Source organism: Pseudorca crassidens, chromosome 7 (genome assembly GCF_039906515.1).
Source record: "Pseudorca crassidens isolate mPseCra1 chromosome 7, mPseCra1.hap1, whole genome shotgun sequence".
NCBI classification, from domain to species: Eukaryota; Metazoa; Chordata; class Mammalia; order Artiodactyla; family Delphinidae; genus Pseudorca; species Pseudorca crassidens.
Window position 1 is genome coordinate 61,662,557 of NC_090302.1, and position 17,688 is coordinate 61,680,244.

Here is a 17,688-nt window from a genome sequence, read left to right on the forward strand (position 1 = left end):
ATTCAGAGAGCCATGTCAAAATTAAGTTTTATTATTAGCTTGTTGTGTGAAACTTGACAAATGACCAAGTTTGCCTTAATGTTTTCCTCAGCTTGACTAAACTTTAGACAGCTCCTTCCTGACCCTAGGTCCCTGAATTCCCTTGTCCTAGAGCATTTACTCTAGAAAACATCATACTGTATTTTCTTTCCCTGCTCCTTTCAGATGTAAAATTTCTTCCAGCCTCTAATCAGTTTCACACCTGAGGAATGTTCTCAAGGACCTCGGAACCATCCCATTGAAATCATCAAGAAAGTTAGGGCCTCTATCTCCTAGTCTCTATGGGACGGTAGGGGCTTAACTTCAATAAGCACAAATTTGCAAACAAAGGTGGGCCTAATCACATAGACCAAATTTCCTCCTAATGTCCACCGGGCAGTACTTTTTCACTATCTGACTCTAGCACTTAAAAACACTCTAACCTCTTCTTTCAATGGAGTTGAGTTAAACCCTCTCCCCTATTGCAATAGCTTTTATCCCTACTTCTATAATCTTAAAGTCTTCCCTGCCTGTTTAACTCCATCCAGTGCAATGTTTCTTTGACATAAATGATTAAAATATGCATAATTATAAATAGGTAGATAGATACGGATAGATAGGTATGATACGTGTATACACACACACATACACTATATGGCATATCTGTATACCTGTATACTCTTAAAATGTAATTTTTATAAGAAGATAAAATCATGACTCACATAGAAATATAAATATGAACCGGGTTAAAACATTTGTTTTACTCAATGATATGACAGAACTAGGCAGATATTTTAACTGATTCAAAGGAAAAATAAAAAAGAGCCTAAATTAATATGGAATAAAGGAATATTAAGACAAAGGTAATTTTTGGTAGTGGCAAGTCAATTAAATCATTAGTAGACAGGACAGAATCTACATATCTCCCAGTTACCTACAACTTACAGAGTTGGAAGTTACACAATAGCTCAAAGTTAATGCATAGAAGTGGAACCTCATAACCTGGGAGGGTAAACTTTAGACAATGAATAGTTTTGTACTGGAAGACAAATTTGTTTTTTCTAAAGTGCACAATAGTGGGTGTGGGTGTGTGTGTGTGTGTACATATTATGAATGGTATGCTAATAACTTTCTCCTAAGATACTGACAAAGATCAAATGGATAAGAGTAGACATTAGCAGCCAAAGTGCAAGAAATGCACTTATTAATCATCGGTTGAAACCTAACTTGTTTCAATATCCTCAGAAGGAAATCTGGCAATATTTCACACATTTTTAAGTCATCTAGCTGTCGACATAGCAAATCTAAATTTGGAAATTTTTCTTACACAAATATAGGCACATGCATGCAAATGTGTGTGTACACACACACATACAGCATTTACTCTGTTTTTAGAATAGTAAAAGGCTGAAACAACATACATATTCGTCAGTAAGGAGAGGCTTAACAAATTGTGGTAGAGCTACACAAGAAAATATTTTACGAATGATAAGAAGAATGTGACAGATAAGCAATCTATAAAATAATCTTCAAAAATTTAGTCTTAAGTGAGAGAAATGAGGTTTATATAAGGTAAGTAGCTATAAGTAAATAAATAAATCTATTATGCCCTTATGCTTACACAGCAAGTTTCTTGTTCTGTTTAGTGCATGTGTCATTTTGCCTTCTAAATGTTTCTTATGCCTAGCTTTCTCCAAGATGGTGTTCTGATCAACCTCCTGTCAGGGCTGGGGACTTGCTCTTCTTTGCTTCTAGCATACAGATATATATTGCTCAGATTTTGTTGTTACTGTTTTGTGGAATTGAGTAGAATGGTAGAATGGCATATTCCTTTGGGGAAATGAGCTCCAGAGTTGACCCACAAAATAACGTAATGTTTTTTTGGTTTGCTTTCTTAGCTGTGCAGTAAAGACCTTCTGAAGAACAGTCTGAAAGGGTATTTCAAAGTCCATGAAAAAATGTACAAAATATTGAAAGAAATGATATTGTCAATAAAGGTCCAGAGCATATGTTGCTTGCTCTGTGTGTGTGTGTGTGTGTGTGTGTGTATGTGTGTGTGTGTGTGTGCTATAGTCCTCAATGCAGTGCTATGACACTCATGGCCAACTTTGACCCAAGAGAATGAATGTAGTGCACTTCTAATTAGAATTTCTTGTATGGGAGAAATGAAACATAATTTCCATCCCTGATACATAGCATTTTAGTATTCTGACCTTTTGGTAAAGGTACGTGCATGATTAGAAAACATTTGAACACCCTTGCCATTGGAAGACAGGGCTGTAAATGGTAAAAGCAATGAAATGAGCCCCCAATTTAGTACAGCCTCTCCAAAGGTCAAGATGAAGCAGCCCATCTATTTAACTACCCAAATATATGAGGCATTCATTCTAGTACAAGGCAGTTTCATGACAAAGAATATAAAACAAAAGCAAGGGCACTATATTAACTGAGTTTATAGTCTGTATTAATAAAATAAAATTCCATATATTTATATATACACATATGTAATATTCTAGAAACTATAATTCTGAAGGTGTTCTTCTTTGCCAACACATGATATCAGATTAATTTAAGAAAGCTGCCAATGAATTAGAAAAGTTTCATCAACAAGAAAGGATTTCTAATAGATTCCTATAAGAAAAACTTCCCTCACTAAACTTTGTTGTTGTTTTCCTTTTCTGTGAGAATTAATGGCATGTTTTCTGCTCTGCTGAATTATTAAGCTTCCTGATATTATACATTTTCAAGCCACTGTTGAAAGGCCACCTTCAGAATTGTTACTTCACTGCAAATAAGTGAGTTTGAAAAAGAAAATAAAAGTAAAACAAAACAATCGGCTTAAAAAAAAGAATTGAGAGAAAATAGAAACAAATAACTTCATCATTAGACTTTCAGTGTTTCATATAGTATGTTCTTAAATCATATTTTGGGACCCACTAAGATATATCTAGTTACCTGAAGGGAACTTTGTAAAGTGAACTTTTTTTTTTTTTTAACATCTTTATTGGAGTATAGTTGCTTTACAATGGTGTGTTAGTTTCTGCTTTATAACAAAGTGAATCAGCTATACATATACATATATCCCCATATCTCCTCCCTCCTGCATCTCCCTCCCACCCTCCCTATCCCACCCCTCTAGGTGGTCACAAAGCACCAAACTGATCTCCCTGTGCTATGCGGCTGCTTCCCAGTAGCTATCTATTTGTAAAGTGAACTTTTTATTCACTTCAATTTATAAAATAGGAAAAGCTGATATAGCTTTTAAAAAGGATTAGGCATTGTAATAAAACAGAGAGGAGATGCAAATTCCTAAAATCCTGGGAATGGCTGTTTGAACTATTTAAATAAGGATTTATTGGGGTTTTAAAAAAAAATTCTCTTATACTAAATTCAGTATAAACAAATAGATTGTTTCAGTTTTTTTTCCACATTTTATACTACTGAACAAAAATTCTAGAAAGGCTTTTTCCATTATTCACAAATATTTGTGTATTTGAACACCTATTACATAAACATTCTTCTTCATATCCTGTGTGCTTCTGATGTAGAGCTAAATTTCCTCACTATATAATTGTCTTCTTTTGGCTTTCATGGAATACATTTTCCTGATCTTATTTACACCTTTGAGCTATATATAAGGCAATGGGATTTATGTGAGATGTTCTCTGGTACTCTTAAACAGGATGATCATTTAACATGAATTCACATTTTCAGTCTCATTACTTGTCATTGATGAGAACTGAGTATCAAACTCTACTATAGGAAAGAAATGGAAAAACTTGCAGTAATTTAAATTATAATACCATGAGATATCTTCCGTGAAAATAACATGAACTGTGTCCATTTGTGGGACATAAAATTAAAAATCAGCACCAACGGTTATAGAATCTTTAAAGGGTTCAAAACACTGTAATAATATTGACCAGTGAAACCAAGCAAGAGTCTGCTGACGTAAAGTAAGGCTACTGTTCCTATGTTAAAAATGAGAACCCAGAGAAAAAATAAAGAAAAAGAGAAAAGGAATAGATGACTTTCATAGGTCTGAAAAGCAATTTAGTAATCAAAGTGACCATTTTACAATGGCATTAGTGCAAGAGGTCCAAAGCATCATTTTCCCTCAAACTTTCAGACTGCTAGAGTGTAAACAGTGTAGCAATAGAAGTTAGCATAAGCTAACATAAAAGGAAATGGAAGGAGGACCTGATATGGTAAGGGTTAGAGGTTGGGAAAGAAGTCAGTGTTGGAAGCAGATGGCCCAGGATTGCTCTCACTCAGAAAAATATTGTGATTGAGTTTGTAGCTGTCAAAATAGCTGGGGTCGTGTCAGTTTTAAACAGAGGTCTACATACATAAAAAAAATCTAACCCATTCCTTGACTCCTTACCCACGTTTCAGCATGTCATTTAGGAATCAAGTTTGCTTTTATAATGAACCTGACCTTACCATAAAACAAGTGAGCAATTAGCAGAGAGAGTTTAGGTATCCTTAGCAAAGAAAGTTGAATTATTAACCACTCCATTGAAGAGCAGATAAAAAGACGGTATTTCTGGCACCATATCAGAACAAGGAAGGGCTGGGGAGTAAATGGATGGGATAGCCAGGTGTGAGGGCAAGATCTCGGACATACAAGGCTGATTAAGCATTCGGTAATTGGAAACATGGAATGAATAAATGGAATTACAATTTTGATTCTCAGTACAATGGTTAAAGAGTGTGTTTAAGTCTCTTGCATATCTCACAGATGAATAAAGGACCAATTATTATTTAGTGATTTTCTTTCATTAAAGCATATATTTAATTAAAATTTATCACTTATCTTTTTAAAGATAAGGTTTTAAGCCAATTCTTCTCTTTACTATTGTGCTTTGCAGGCTGTCCCCAGAACACAAGAGTTACCTCTATTCCATCCATAATTAATGTGTCCACACGATGACACCACACATACACTAACGGGATATGAAAAGATTTTTTACTTATATATGGAAATTTTTTTGAAGAGAAGAACAGTCATTTAAGCTGGTCAGAAATGGCTTAATGGTCGGAGGGGCTTTGGTTTTCCTTGTGGTTGTGCAGGGGGAGCAGGCTGAAGGGTTTGTGGGCTGCAGTTCCCATGGTTTGAACTTTCTCATCAGTGGTAAGGGAGGCCACAAGCAGGCATTATTTGCTTGTCCACATGTGGGGCAAGAGGGGAAGAGAGGAGTGGGGTCTAAAAGTGGTCAGCATTCAAGTGTCAAAAGTGGAGTCAGACTCTCCTCTTTAGAAGGATTAAAATAATACAATTTTATTTGGAGCCAGAAATGTCAGGAATGAAATAAAAAAGTCAAGGCATCTCATACTTTATTTTCTGTTTTAGTCATGAGGTCTAATAGAAACTTTCTTCTATAAAATGATCCCCTTCTTATGATCCATTTGAAGTACAGCTGTATATAATCACTGCAAATGACAAATGTTTTTTAATCTAAAAAGACCTATCTTGCATCTCCAAATGGAGTTTAATTTCCCCTCTGTGTGTCCTTAGTGACTCATTTATACTTCTATTACATTTCCTATTCCATGTAATTATTTGTTACATGTTGTCGAACCATGATTTTCCTATTCTCCAGAATTTTGGATGAAGGCCTAAAGCTTGGAAAACATGTTCACAAGGTTTCTGTGTGAGATGTCTCTCATTTGCTCATCAATAACTGCTCTCCAATTTTCTCCATCTTTCTCCATTCATCTCTCTACATCACATGAAAAACACTGGATTCTTTTGCCCTCTGGCTCCTGTTCGGTTTTAGCCAATGGGGGACACTGGCAGATATGGAAAGTATAAGAAAGGAAGGTGTGTGGGTCACTTTGGAATGACTGCAACTTCAAGGGAAGGTCACATCCCTTCTCAAGGCAGCCTCTCATTAACTTTCTTCTCTAGTTTCTGATAAATTCTTCCTCTTCATTTGATAAGGGTGTCAGAGCCTCAGGGTTCTGCACCACCTTTTATGATTTTCTTTACTCTTTCTACACACTTGTCAGTTGTCCTGTTATTAAACTCTTTATGAAAAATATTGAATGTGCCATTTATTTGCTGCTGGGAATCTGATTTACACACATCCTAAGATTACTGAGAAGTGTGATACACATCTATGCCAGAATCACCAAGGGAGAGAACAGATGAAATTGGAAACTTAATCTTTATCACTCCATCAAACTTAAGACCAGAAATTCAGAAGGAGATTCACTGATAAATTTTATGAGAGTGTTTTGACTTTTCTCCTCTACTTTCCAAATTATGGGTATATATATATATATATATAGTTTTCAAGAAGGAAAGCCAGGATTTCAGTCTTGAGTTACAGAATTGCTGGGCTGCAGAAACTAGAGAACCATCTTCATATAGCTTCTTGAATAGTTTAGTGTATTTGTTTTCGATTGTTGCTGCAACAAATTAAAAACTAGTGGTTTAAAGCTACACAAATTAACTATTGTTTTGTTCTGGAAGTCAGAAATTTAAATTGGGTCTTATAGGGTTAAAATCAAGGTATCTCTAGAGCTTCATTCCTTCTGCAGGCTATAGGGGGAAATATCTTTGCCTTTTTTTATTTTTACAGGCTGCTGGCATTCCTTGTCCCCAACACTCCAACCACTGCTTCCTGCGTCTCATTTCCTTCTCTACCCTTCTGCTTCCCTGTTACATGGACCTTGGAGATTATACTGGGCCTACCTGGAAAATCCAGGATAATCTATCCATTTCAAGATACTTAATATAATCACATATGCAAAGTCCTTTCTGCCACATAATTTAACACATTTCCAAGGTCTGAGAATTAGGGCATATATATCTTTGGGGAGGGGGTCATTATTCGGCCCACCACATAGAGTGAGAGACTTTTGAGTACAGAGGGATATTTGTACCCTGGAAGCTGGGAATTGTGTGAGCACAGCTGCTGGTTCTGCTTATCAAGTGAAAAATATAAAGACTAAATGCAAGCTGCAACAGTTTGCAAACATGGAATAAAGAGACTGTCATTTGGAAATTTGTACTTTGACCATTTAGCAGAACTAGGATGTGTAGCATTCTATGGACTAAGTGAAGTCCACGGAAATGGAAGGCTTGAGTCATTATGAAGGGACCCAACCTAGGAGTGGTTACCAGGGTGGAGGAACTTCAGAAGTAAGAAATTCTGTGTGGCAGACCACAGAACATACAGTGAGAGGGAGGGTGCTGTCACAGATCACAATGGGGGAGGTCATGTCCCAAGTCAGAGAATTGGGCAGTATGTCACTGTAGAGGGTTGAAAAGTAAACATAAATGCAGTGAAGCAACCACAGGAGTGTCTGCAACAACAGCAGGCACATGGCCAGAAAATATCATCCAAAGAGATAATTAATACAGCAACAGGCAAATAAAATAACCTTAGCACCTCTCTTTCTGTCCTCTCACAGCCAAGACCCTAGAATAATAAGAAGGGAAAATGGGGTGGAAAGGGAATATTGCAGAGTGGACCACTCTTCCTTTGCCACTGATGATTCCTGAACCAAAGGAAAGAACTGAGTTGTGGAAAGGCAAATTATTGGCCTGGTATTCGAGACTGAGTTTTTAGAAAATATCTATTAGACTCTACTGGATGTTTTAATAAGTAAACCCAATTTTTTTCTAATTACAGAAATACCTTCTGATATATGTTTACGACTAGGGACAGTAAAATCAGAGAGAACACATTTGAAAATAATGAAATATTGCCATACTTTATTTTTAGCCTATCAAGTGCAGCCCATCCCAGAAAAAAAATTGAAAAAGCTATGCAGAAGAGCACTGTTAATGTTAAGCTCTTTTTCTTTACCTTTAGATTCTGAGTACAAAGAGAAGGTCTCCTTCTAATCATTTGAGTGTGATAGGGCTGTGTTTCTATATTCCTCTTTTTGTTTATTTCATTCTACTCCTGAGGAAAAGGGAGTCTTTTTGTATTGTTTTGTTTAATTTGGCTGCACAGTGTGGCATGTGGGATCTTAGTTCCCCCACCAGAGATTGAACCCATGTCCCCTGCGTTGGAAGCATGGAGTCTTAACCACTGCACTTCCAGGGAAGTCCAGGGAGTCTTTAAAATTAGAAATGCATCAAGTTATGCTCTGATACATGGTATATATTACATAGAAAAAGGTATTTGTAAATTATTTTTTTAAATTGTTATTGAAATATAGTTGATTTACAATGTGTTAGTTTCAGATATACAGCAAAGTGATTCAATTATACATATATATGTATATTCTTTTCTTTACATTATCTTCCATTTATAGCTTACAAGATATTAGTACAGTTTCCCATGCTATCCAATAGGTCCTTGTTAGTTATCTATTTTAAATATAATAGGGTGTATATGTAAATGCTCTTTTCTGATGAATGTGAAAAACCTAAAATACCCACAAAGGACTAAAAGGATGTTGTCAGCTTTCTAGGATGGAATCTAGAAAATTAGTTTTGACTTTGTAGCACACTTAGGTGGAATAAAGTTAATGAGAGGAATGATAAAAACAATAACACAAACACATAGAGCAACAAACCCAACAAGTAAACAAGCAAATGAAAAAACACCTTTGGAGTTGGTAAGAAGGTAAAGGAATAAAACTATAAGAAAGAAGGAAAATTATAGGAATGCCCTCAATATAATGAAAAAGGAAGAGTACCTTTTATGTCATTTTCTAGAAATCGTAGGTGTTCATCATCATCAAATATGATACAATAGGTAGTGAACAGAAGCTTTCAGAAAACAAAAGTTTCCATCATACAAATTATATTTCATAGATTTATTTCTTAGTCTTGCATTCTATGATTATCCATAGAATTTTCTAAAAACTGATAGGTTTGCCAGTATGTTAACCTTGAAAAATTTTTGAAAACAACATTTAGTTTTAACTAAAGCAAGCTATAAAATCATCATGTCAGAATTTCAAGAGGAGTGAAAGAATAAAATAGTTTTCTTAATCTGTGTTTTCTTAATCTGTGTAAATATTGTTTACACAATGATATATAAATATATCATTACAGAATAATTTAAATCAATTACATTTAATTGGAATAATTTTTTTTGACTTTGTTCACAATTTCTCAAGGAAGCCTACCTTTTCCATATACAATTGTCTGTCTACACATCAGACTAATAAAAGGATGTTGACATTTACCCCTAATCAATAGTCACAGTTTCTCCACACTTATTCTCAGAAAACCAAAAGAAAAAAAAATGAAAAAGAAATAGAGCAGTTAAATAGCGTACAACTATCATTATGCCTGCTTCCTGGTTTTCATGACATTGGAATGATGAATTTTTTATGGAAAACCTGCCTATCATAGACCACATACTCAGTGATAAAGTTATCCTACACAGCCCAGGAAGAGCTCTCCAGACATTATTTTAGATTTTTTTTTGAAATTAATTGTAGCAAATGAATTGCTTGAAGTATAGAAAATCTCAATTTTCATACTTTACTATAAATGTAGAAATTATAGAAAATGAAATGTGCAATTTATATATAAGGATCAATTCACAAATCTAGTCCACTATTACAGTCTTTTTTTTCCCCATGAATTATAGCTGATTTACAATGTTGTATTAGTTTCTGGTGTATAGCAAAGTGATTCAGTTATACATGTATACATATATTCTTTTCCATTATGGTTTTTTTTTTACAGTCTGAATACAGTCCCCTGTGCTATATAGCGGGTCCTTGTTGTTTATTTATTTTATATATAGGAGTTGTATCTGCTAATCCCAAACTCCTAATTTACCCTACCCCCTTTCCCCTTTGATAACCATAAGTTTGTTTTCTATGTCTGTGAGTCTATTTCTGTTTTGTAATTAAGTATGTCTGTGTCATATATTAGATTCCACATATAAGTGATATCATATGGTATTTGTCTTTCTCTGTCTGACTTACTTCACTTAGTGTTATAATCTCTAGGTTTATCAATGTTGCTGCAAATGGCATTATTTCATTCTTTCTTATGGCTGAGTAGTATTCCATTGTGTATATATACCACATGTTCTTTTTCTTTTCTTTTCTTTTTTACAGCTATAGACATTACCTACTTTTAAGTTTAATCTGCATTATTAGCATTTTCTCTATCCCTTTTTTAAGTCTAGAAACAATTGACAAAACAATATATGAAGTCCTGATTTGTAGCGTTTGCTGATTTCTATGGTGTAATACTACCATCGTGACTGAGTTCAAGCTTCCAATATGAAGTCCCTGAATACAGAGTTGGGAAGAAGTGTTCTACGTCCCACTATTTTGTAGTATTTTGACTACACAGACACAATAGATGTAAATAACCTGAAGAGCATAACCTATAGTAAAATACAGTAAAATAAGGAGATAATGAATTTTGAGTATTTATTACCATTGTTTTTTTTAACATTTTTATTGGAGTATAATTGCTTTACAATGGTGTGTTAGTTTCTGCTTTATAACAAAGTGAATCAGTTATACATATACATATGTTCCCATGTCTCTTCCCTCTTGTGTCTCCCTCCCTCCCACCCTCCCTATCCCACCCCTCTAGGTGGTCTCAAAGCACCGAGCTGATCTCCCTGTGCTATGCAGCTGCTTCCCACTAGCTATTTTACGTTTGGTAGTGTATATATGTCCATGCCACTCTCTCACTTTGTCACAGCTTACCCTTCCCCCTCCCCATATCCTCAAGCCCATTCTCTAGAAGATCTGTGTCTTTATTCCCGTCTTACCCCTAGGTTCTTCACGACCTTTTTTTTTTTTTTTCCTTAGATTCCATATATATGTGTTAGCATACGGTATTTGTTTTTCTCTTTCTGACTTACTTCACTCTGTATGACAGACTCTAGGTCCATCCACCTCACTGCAATGACATGATACTATACATAGAGAATCCTAAAGATGCTACCAGAAAACTACTAGAGCTAATCAATGAATTTGGTAAAGTAGCAGGATACAGAAATCTCTGGCATTCCTATACACTAATGATGAAAAATCCGAAAGTGAAATTAAGGGCACACTCTCATTTACCACTGCAACAAAAAGAATAAAATACCTAGGAATAAACCTACCTAAGGATACAAAAGACCTGTATGCAGAAAACTATAACACATTGAGGAAGGAAATTAAAGATGATACAAACAGGTGGAGAGATATACCATGTTCTTGGATGGGAAGAATCAACATTGTGAAAATGACTCTACTACCCAAAGCAATCTACAGATTCAATGCAATCCCTATCAAACTACCACTGGCATTTTTCACAGAACTAGAACAAAAAATTTCACAATTTGTATGTAACCACATCTTCTTTGTCCATTCATCTGTCAATGGACATTTAGGTTGCTTCCATGTCTTGCCTACTGTAAATAGTGCTGCTATGAACACTGAGGTGCATGTATCTTTTTGAATTATAGTTTTCTCTGGATATATGCCCAGGAGTATGGGATGGGCTTTAGAGAAGTTCCTGGCAATTAGGTCTTCATTAAATTGTGACCATTATTGTATTGTAATTGTTGGTTTGATTTGGAAAATTGACAAAATGCCTGAAACCTCTTACAAGAACAAGGCCAAGAGCACTTGTAGTGATAAAATCACTTTTTTTGTTTTTTTGGGAATTAGTGGTCATGTCCAGTCTGGACTTTAATCTCTGTGAGGATTCACAGATGGATTAATATTTGAATATGGAAGACATTTTTCTTTACACCCATTTGACACATCCATAAATCATGTTCTCCTTTCCTCCAAAAACACCAATATAATTTTATAGATTTAAAATGAAAGTTTCTATCCCACAGAAACTTCTTTGGGATATCCTAAGGATATTTGAAACAATCGAAACCCCATCTGTGATCTTAAGTATCAATGGTGAAATAAAGCAGGAGATAAACATTACTTACTTGAAGTGATCAGCTTTAGAGATAAATTACCTAACTTGATAAGCCATTTAATTCTGTAAAAGAGATAACTTACCTTGCAAAGGGCATTGCTCTAGTTCCAAAGGGAAGAACACTTTATTCTTCCGTCTGTAACATGATGCTCACATCCGACAAGAATTAAGAGAAATGGCACCACTTAGCCTCTTGAACTGCAGCAACCACAAGAGAGCAAAGAATTGCAGAAAGAAATGTTAAATGACTGAGTGCAAATGAAGCATTGTATGAAGCAATTCAGATAAAATATTTTAAGTCCAGAAATAATGTTTTCAGGGAAGAGTACTTTGACTACTAATTATATAACTTACAATGCCAATGACCCTGGCTTTTGAGATTTTGTGAACAATTTTAATTTAGAAGTATACTGTTGGCAAACCACACAGTTTTCAGCAAGCCAATTAGAAACAAGCAGGAAGTTACCCTAATAGAATCACAGATTATAGTGTCTTTCCCCAGTACTTTTGACTTAAGTAACATCTATTACAGGCTAAGCAAGAGATATCATTGTTTAAATTTTTCTCAGCCCTTTTTTTTTTTTAACTCCAGAGAACTAATTCTGCCAAAGATTTCTCAGAACATGCATTTGTGAGTCCCTTACATGACTCCTGGGTCACTAGGAAACTGTTAACATTTAGTGAACTTTACGCAATTAGCTCTGTCCTTTGGGTGTTCAAACACATTTTCTTTATCCTTACTCTGTGTATGGGAAGGGAAAAGAAAATTTATAGTAGAAGTGTAGTCTTGCAATCTTCATTAAAGTCTCCCAGGGCACTTTACAATCATTAAAAGTTATAATTAGCACTGAATAACATTCAACTCCTAAAAGGATCGTTTTGTAAACTAATAATTTTTTTTTAACATCTGTATTTTAAAACTTGAGAACAGTTTAAGTGCTCCCAACTTCAACCAATAATGACTTCCTAAGTATAGAGGAAAGAACCCAAAGTGTTTTTAAATGCTCTGAGACATATTTCCTGATCCCCTCTAGATTCTGTTCATTGAAAACAGTCAATTATTTATGTAGTTTAAGAAGGGTTTCTTTATTTAAAAGAAAAAAAAAGTCTTCAAGCAGAGAGATAAGTAAACTATAGGAGTAGGTTGGCTACGGAGACTACGACGAGTTATGAATTTTACTCTAGGTCTTAAGTATGCAACTAGTTAAAATTAGGCCTTTATATTGATATCTTCTGTTATATTTTTAGGAGTTTAGCTTTATATGGTAGATGTTGTTGGGTGGGAACTCAAGCTATGTATACAATCATTTCTTCCCAGCCATCATCCAGCTGGGGTTATATCCATGACACAATTCTAGTCAGTATCATCGTCAAGAACTCTGAAAGATCTGATAGTTTACACTATTTGCAAACTAACAAATGTGCCTGTCACGGTTTATTGGATGCTGGTAAAAGACACAAATCTTCTGGATCAAAGAAAAAGGACAATTATTTTTCACAAAATAGCAGTAGCCAGAGTATCATTTTCTTGTACTGATTCTTTACCAATGCAAGGCTGTAAAACTTGCCCAATAACAAAAGGGAAAGCCCTTTTAAAATTATGACTGTTCATCACATACATAGGTAGCAAAAAGAAAGAGAAGTAAAGGTGCCTGTGTCTATGTCATCTGTCCCTTAGGATAGCACTAAAACAAAAGGAAACAGATGACATGACTATACAGCATGAGTGTTGGGAACCCCTTTTGCAGAGGACCTGATGTCATGCTGTAGCTAAGCAGTCTCAGAGTCTGCAGCAGTACCCTAAGGAGGCAATGCAGACAGCCTCATAGCTCATCAGAAACTGGAAGACTAAGAACAAATGTCTCATGACAGTATCCCAGGGGAAATGGGAAGCAAGTAGAAAATGGCCTTTTAACAGCTCTTCACGAACATCATGATCTCATGTCCCAGGAGGATCACAGGGCATTCTGCAAAGACTTAGCTAAGTTGAAGTCAAGTCTTGCCTATGTGGTCTACATAGAAATGTGCAAGGTTGCTAGGGTGCCAAGGTAGAGTCATTCTCACAGATTCCACAAGCCTCAACTCCTACAGGCAATACAGTAATAGTCAAGAGAACCCAGAACACACAGTGGGTTGCATTACAGAAGAGGCACTCTGAGCCTAGGAAACCTCAACCTTTTATAAAAGCTGCAATCAAATATGACTGTCCTTTATCCCAGAAGTAGATATAATATTATATTGATTTTATTGGATAACACACAAACGTGCCCTCTGCTCTGCTGGGAGATTCTACTTCCCAAAGCTATTTCCTCCATAAATACCTTTGAACGATTTTATGTAACAAAACACTGTTGGTGCCTTTGCAAACATGCAAAATCATAAGAGACTCATGGAAAATTGTCTCCAAATATTCATGTATTAACAAGTCGCAGGTGAGAGTGGCCAAGAGGGTGGAGTAAGAAGACGCTGAGTTCATCTCCTCCCATGGACACACCAAAATTACAGCTATTTACAGAGAAAATATTGATGAGAAAGACCAGAGGACTAGAAAAAACCTGCATCTAAATATATAAAGAAGGAACCATAATGAGGCAGGTAGGAGGGGCAGAGATGCAGTAGAGTCAAGTCTCACATACCTGGGTGGGCAACCTGCAAACAGGAAGATAATTAAAATTGCAGAAGTTCTCTCCAAGGCACGAGGAGCAAGAGGCCCACATCAGGCTCCCCAGCCCAGGGGTCCTGTACCAGGAAGACAATCCCCCCAGAACATGTGGCTATGAAGGCTAGCAGGGATTATTTTGGGGAGATACAGAAGGCCATGGGGGAAAGAAACTCTACTCTTAAAGGACACATACAAAATCTCATATGCTCCAGGACCAAGGACAGAAGTAATGATTTGAAAGGAGCCTGGGTCAGACCCATGTGCTGATTCTGGGGAGACACCCAGAGAGGCGAGAGGCAACTAGAGCTCACCCTGGAGACATAGACGTTGGTGGCAGCCAGTTTTTGGAGCTTGTTCTCCTAAGAGGATACTATTGCTGGCAAACACCATTTTGGAATTCTCCCCCTAGCTTATTAGTGCTGGAATGCAGCCCTACCCACCAACCTGTCAGAACCATTACTGGGATAGCTCAGACCAAGCAACTAGTGGATGGGGAAACAGTCCCACCCATCAGCAGGCCAGTTGTCTTAAGACTGCCTGAGCCCACAGTGGCCACAAGAACTAGCCCCATCCATCACAGGGCCTAGGACATCAGCCAGAGACCACAGGACTTGGCTACACCCACCAGTGGGCCAGCACGAGTGACAGGACCCAGTTTTATCACCAGTGGACAGGTACCAGCCCTAGGATCACCTGATTCAAAGCCCCATCCACCAGCAGGTAGACACCATTTCCAAGACCACCACAGCACTGCAGCCTGCCATGTTAGCACCCCGTCCATCTACCTGCAGGCCAGCACTAGCCCAGGGATCCCCTGAGCTCTGGCCCTATCCATCAGTAGGCCAACACCAGCCCTGGAATCCCCCCCAGGCCCCAACTCCACCCACCAGTAAGCCAACACCAGCTTCAAGACACCTTGGATCCCTCAGTCAGCTGCCCCAGGATCCAGACCCACTCAACAGTGACCAACACCAGATTTGAGCCCCACAGACTGCATAGACAGCCATTTCAGGAACTGGCCTCACACACCAGCAGGCTGACACTAGATCCAGGAAATCCAGCCTTCCAACTATCCATCCCAGGACTCAGCTCTGCCCACCAGTGGACCAGCAATAGACCTGTGACCCTCGGGACTCTGCAGTGAGTTACCTCATGAATTGGCCTTGTGTACCAGCAGCCTCAGCACAAGGCAGGACTTGGCAACCAAACAAACTGGGGGCCTGCCACACATACCAGACCACCCACAGTATTCAGACTCCCACAAGAGAAGGACCCATGCAGCCCACAGAGGGTGCACAGCTAGAGCACATAGCTCTGGCGACAAAAGGGGAGTTCACTGCTTGGATGCATATGATATCTTCTACACAAAGCCACTTCTTCAAGATCAGGAATCACAAACAAACCTCCAAATACATAGAAATAAAAACAGCAAATCAGGCAAAATGAAGTGACAGAGAAATATGTTCCAAATGAAGAAGATAAAACCCCAGAAAAAGAACTAAAATAAGAGAAGATAAACTATCTACCTAATAAGACTTCAAGGTAATGATTATAAAGATACTTAAAGAACCTAGGAGAAGATTAGATGAACAGAATGAGAAGTTACATGTTTTTAACAAAGAATTAGAAGATATAAAAAAGAACCAAAGTGAAATGAAGAATACAGTAACTGAAAGAAAAAATACTCTAGAAGGAATCAACATCAGATTAGACAATATAGAGGAACAGATCAGCAATCTGGGAGACAAAGTAGTGGAAATCCCTGACACTAAACAGGAAAAAAAAAAGAATAAAAAGAAATAAGGACAGTTTAAGAGACCTCTGGGACAACATTAAGCTATTAATATTTACATTATAGGGGTCCCAGAAGGCAAAGAAGAGAAAAAGGAGCCGAGAACATATTTGAAGACATAATAAATGAAAACTTCTCTTACATGGGAAAGGAAACAGACATCCAGGTCCCAGAATTATAGAGAGTACCAAACATGATCAATGCTGAGAGGACCACACCAAGACACACTGTAAATAAATGACAAAAAAATAAGATAAACTACTAAAAGCAGCAATGGAAAAGCAACAAGTTATGTACAAGGGAATTCCAATAAGGTTATCTACTGACTTTCAGCGGAAACTCTGCAGGCCAGAAGGCAGTGGTACAATATATTTAAAGTGATTTAAAGGAAAACCCTACAACTAAGAACACACTACAGAGCATGGTTTTTATTCAGATTTGATTGAGAGATCAAAAGTTTTACAGACAAGCAAAAGCTAAAAGAGTTTAACACCAGGAAATAAGCTTTACAAGAAATGTTAAAGGGACTTCTCTAATCAAAGAAAGGCCACAACTAGAAAAATAAAAATTATGAAAGAAAAAAGCTCATTGTTAAAGGCAAATATACAGCAAAAGTAGTAAATCAAAGATTGTAAAGAGTTAGTAGGCAGGTTAAAAGAAAAATGTAGTAAAGTCATCTATATCTGCAATAAGTAGTTAAGGTATACACAAAACAAAAAGCTGTAAAATAGGATGTCAAAAACAGTAAACATGGGAGGGGAGTAGATTCAGAGTTGTTACAATGCATTTGAACTTAAGACATGAGCCACTTAAAATAATCATACACACACACACACACACACACACACACACACACACAGCTCTATATAAATTTGCATGGTAACCACAAATGAAAAATCCATAATAGATACACACACAAAAAAGAGAAAGGAATCCAAACAAAATACTAAAGATAATTATCAAATCACAAGGGAAGAAGAACAAAAGAAGAAAGGAATAAAAAAGAACTACATAAACAATCCAAAAGCAATCAACAAAATGGCAATAAGTACATACCTAGCATTAATTGCTTTAAAAGTAAATTGACTAAATGCTCCAATCAAAAGACACAGAGTGGCTGAATAGATACAAAAACAAGACCCATGTATATGCTGACTACAGTAGACTCACTTCAGATCTAAAGACACACAGAGACTGAAAGTGAGGGAATGGTAAAAGGTATTCCATGCAAATGGAAATGAAAGGAAAGTAGGGGTAGCAATACTTATATCAAACATAATAGACTTCAAAACAAAGACTGTAACAGGAGACAAAGAAGGACATTATGTGATGATCAAGGGATCA

The 17,688-nt window shown here is 36.7% G+C and overlaps 1 long non-coding RNA gene across 1 annotated transcript in view; it reads right to left on the reverse strand.

Moving 5' to 3' along the window:
* The window catches only part of LOC137227839 (uncharacterized), a 406,963-nt gene that overhangs the window by 39,545 nt on the left and 349,730 nt on the right, over positions 1 to 17,688 (reverse strand). Inside the window, exon 5 of the long non-coding RNA XR_010945021.1 lies at positions 11,974 to 12,088. This is a non-coding gene — a long non-coding RNA (uncharacterized lncRNA). The remainder of the gene's footprint in view (positions 1 to 11,973; positions 12,089 to 17,688) is intronic.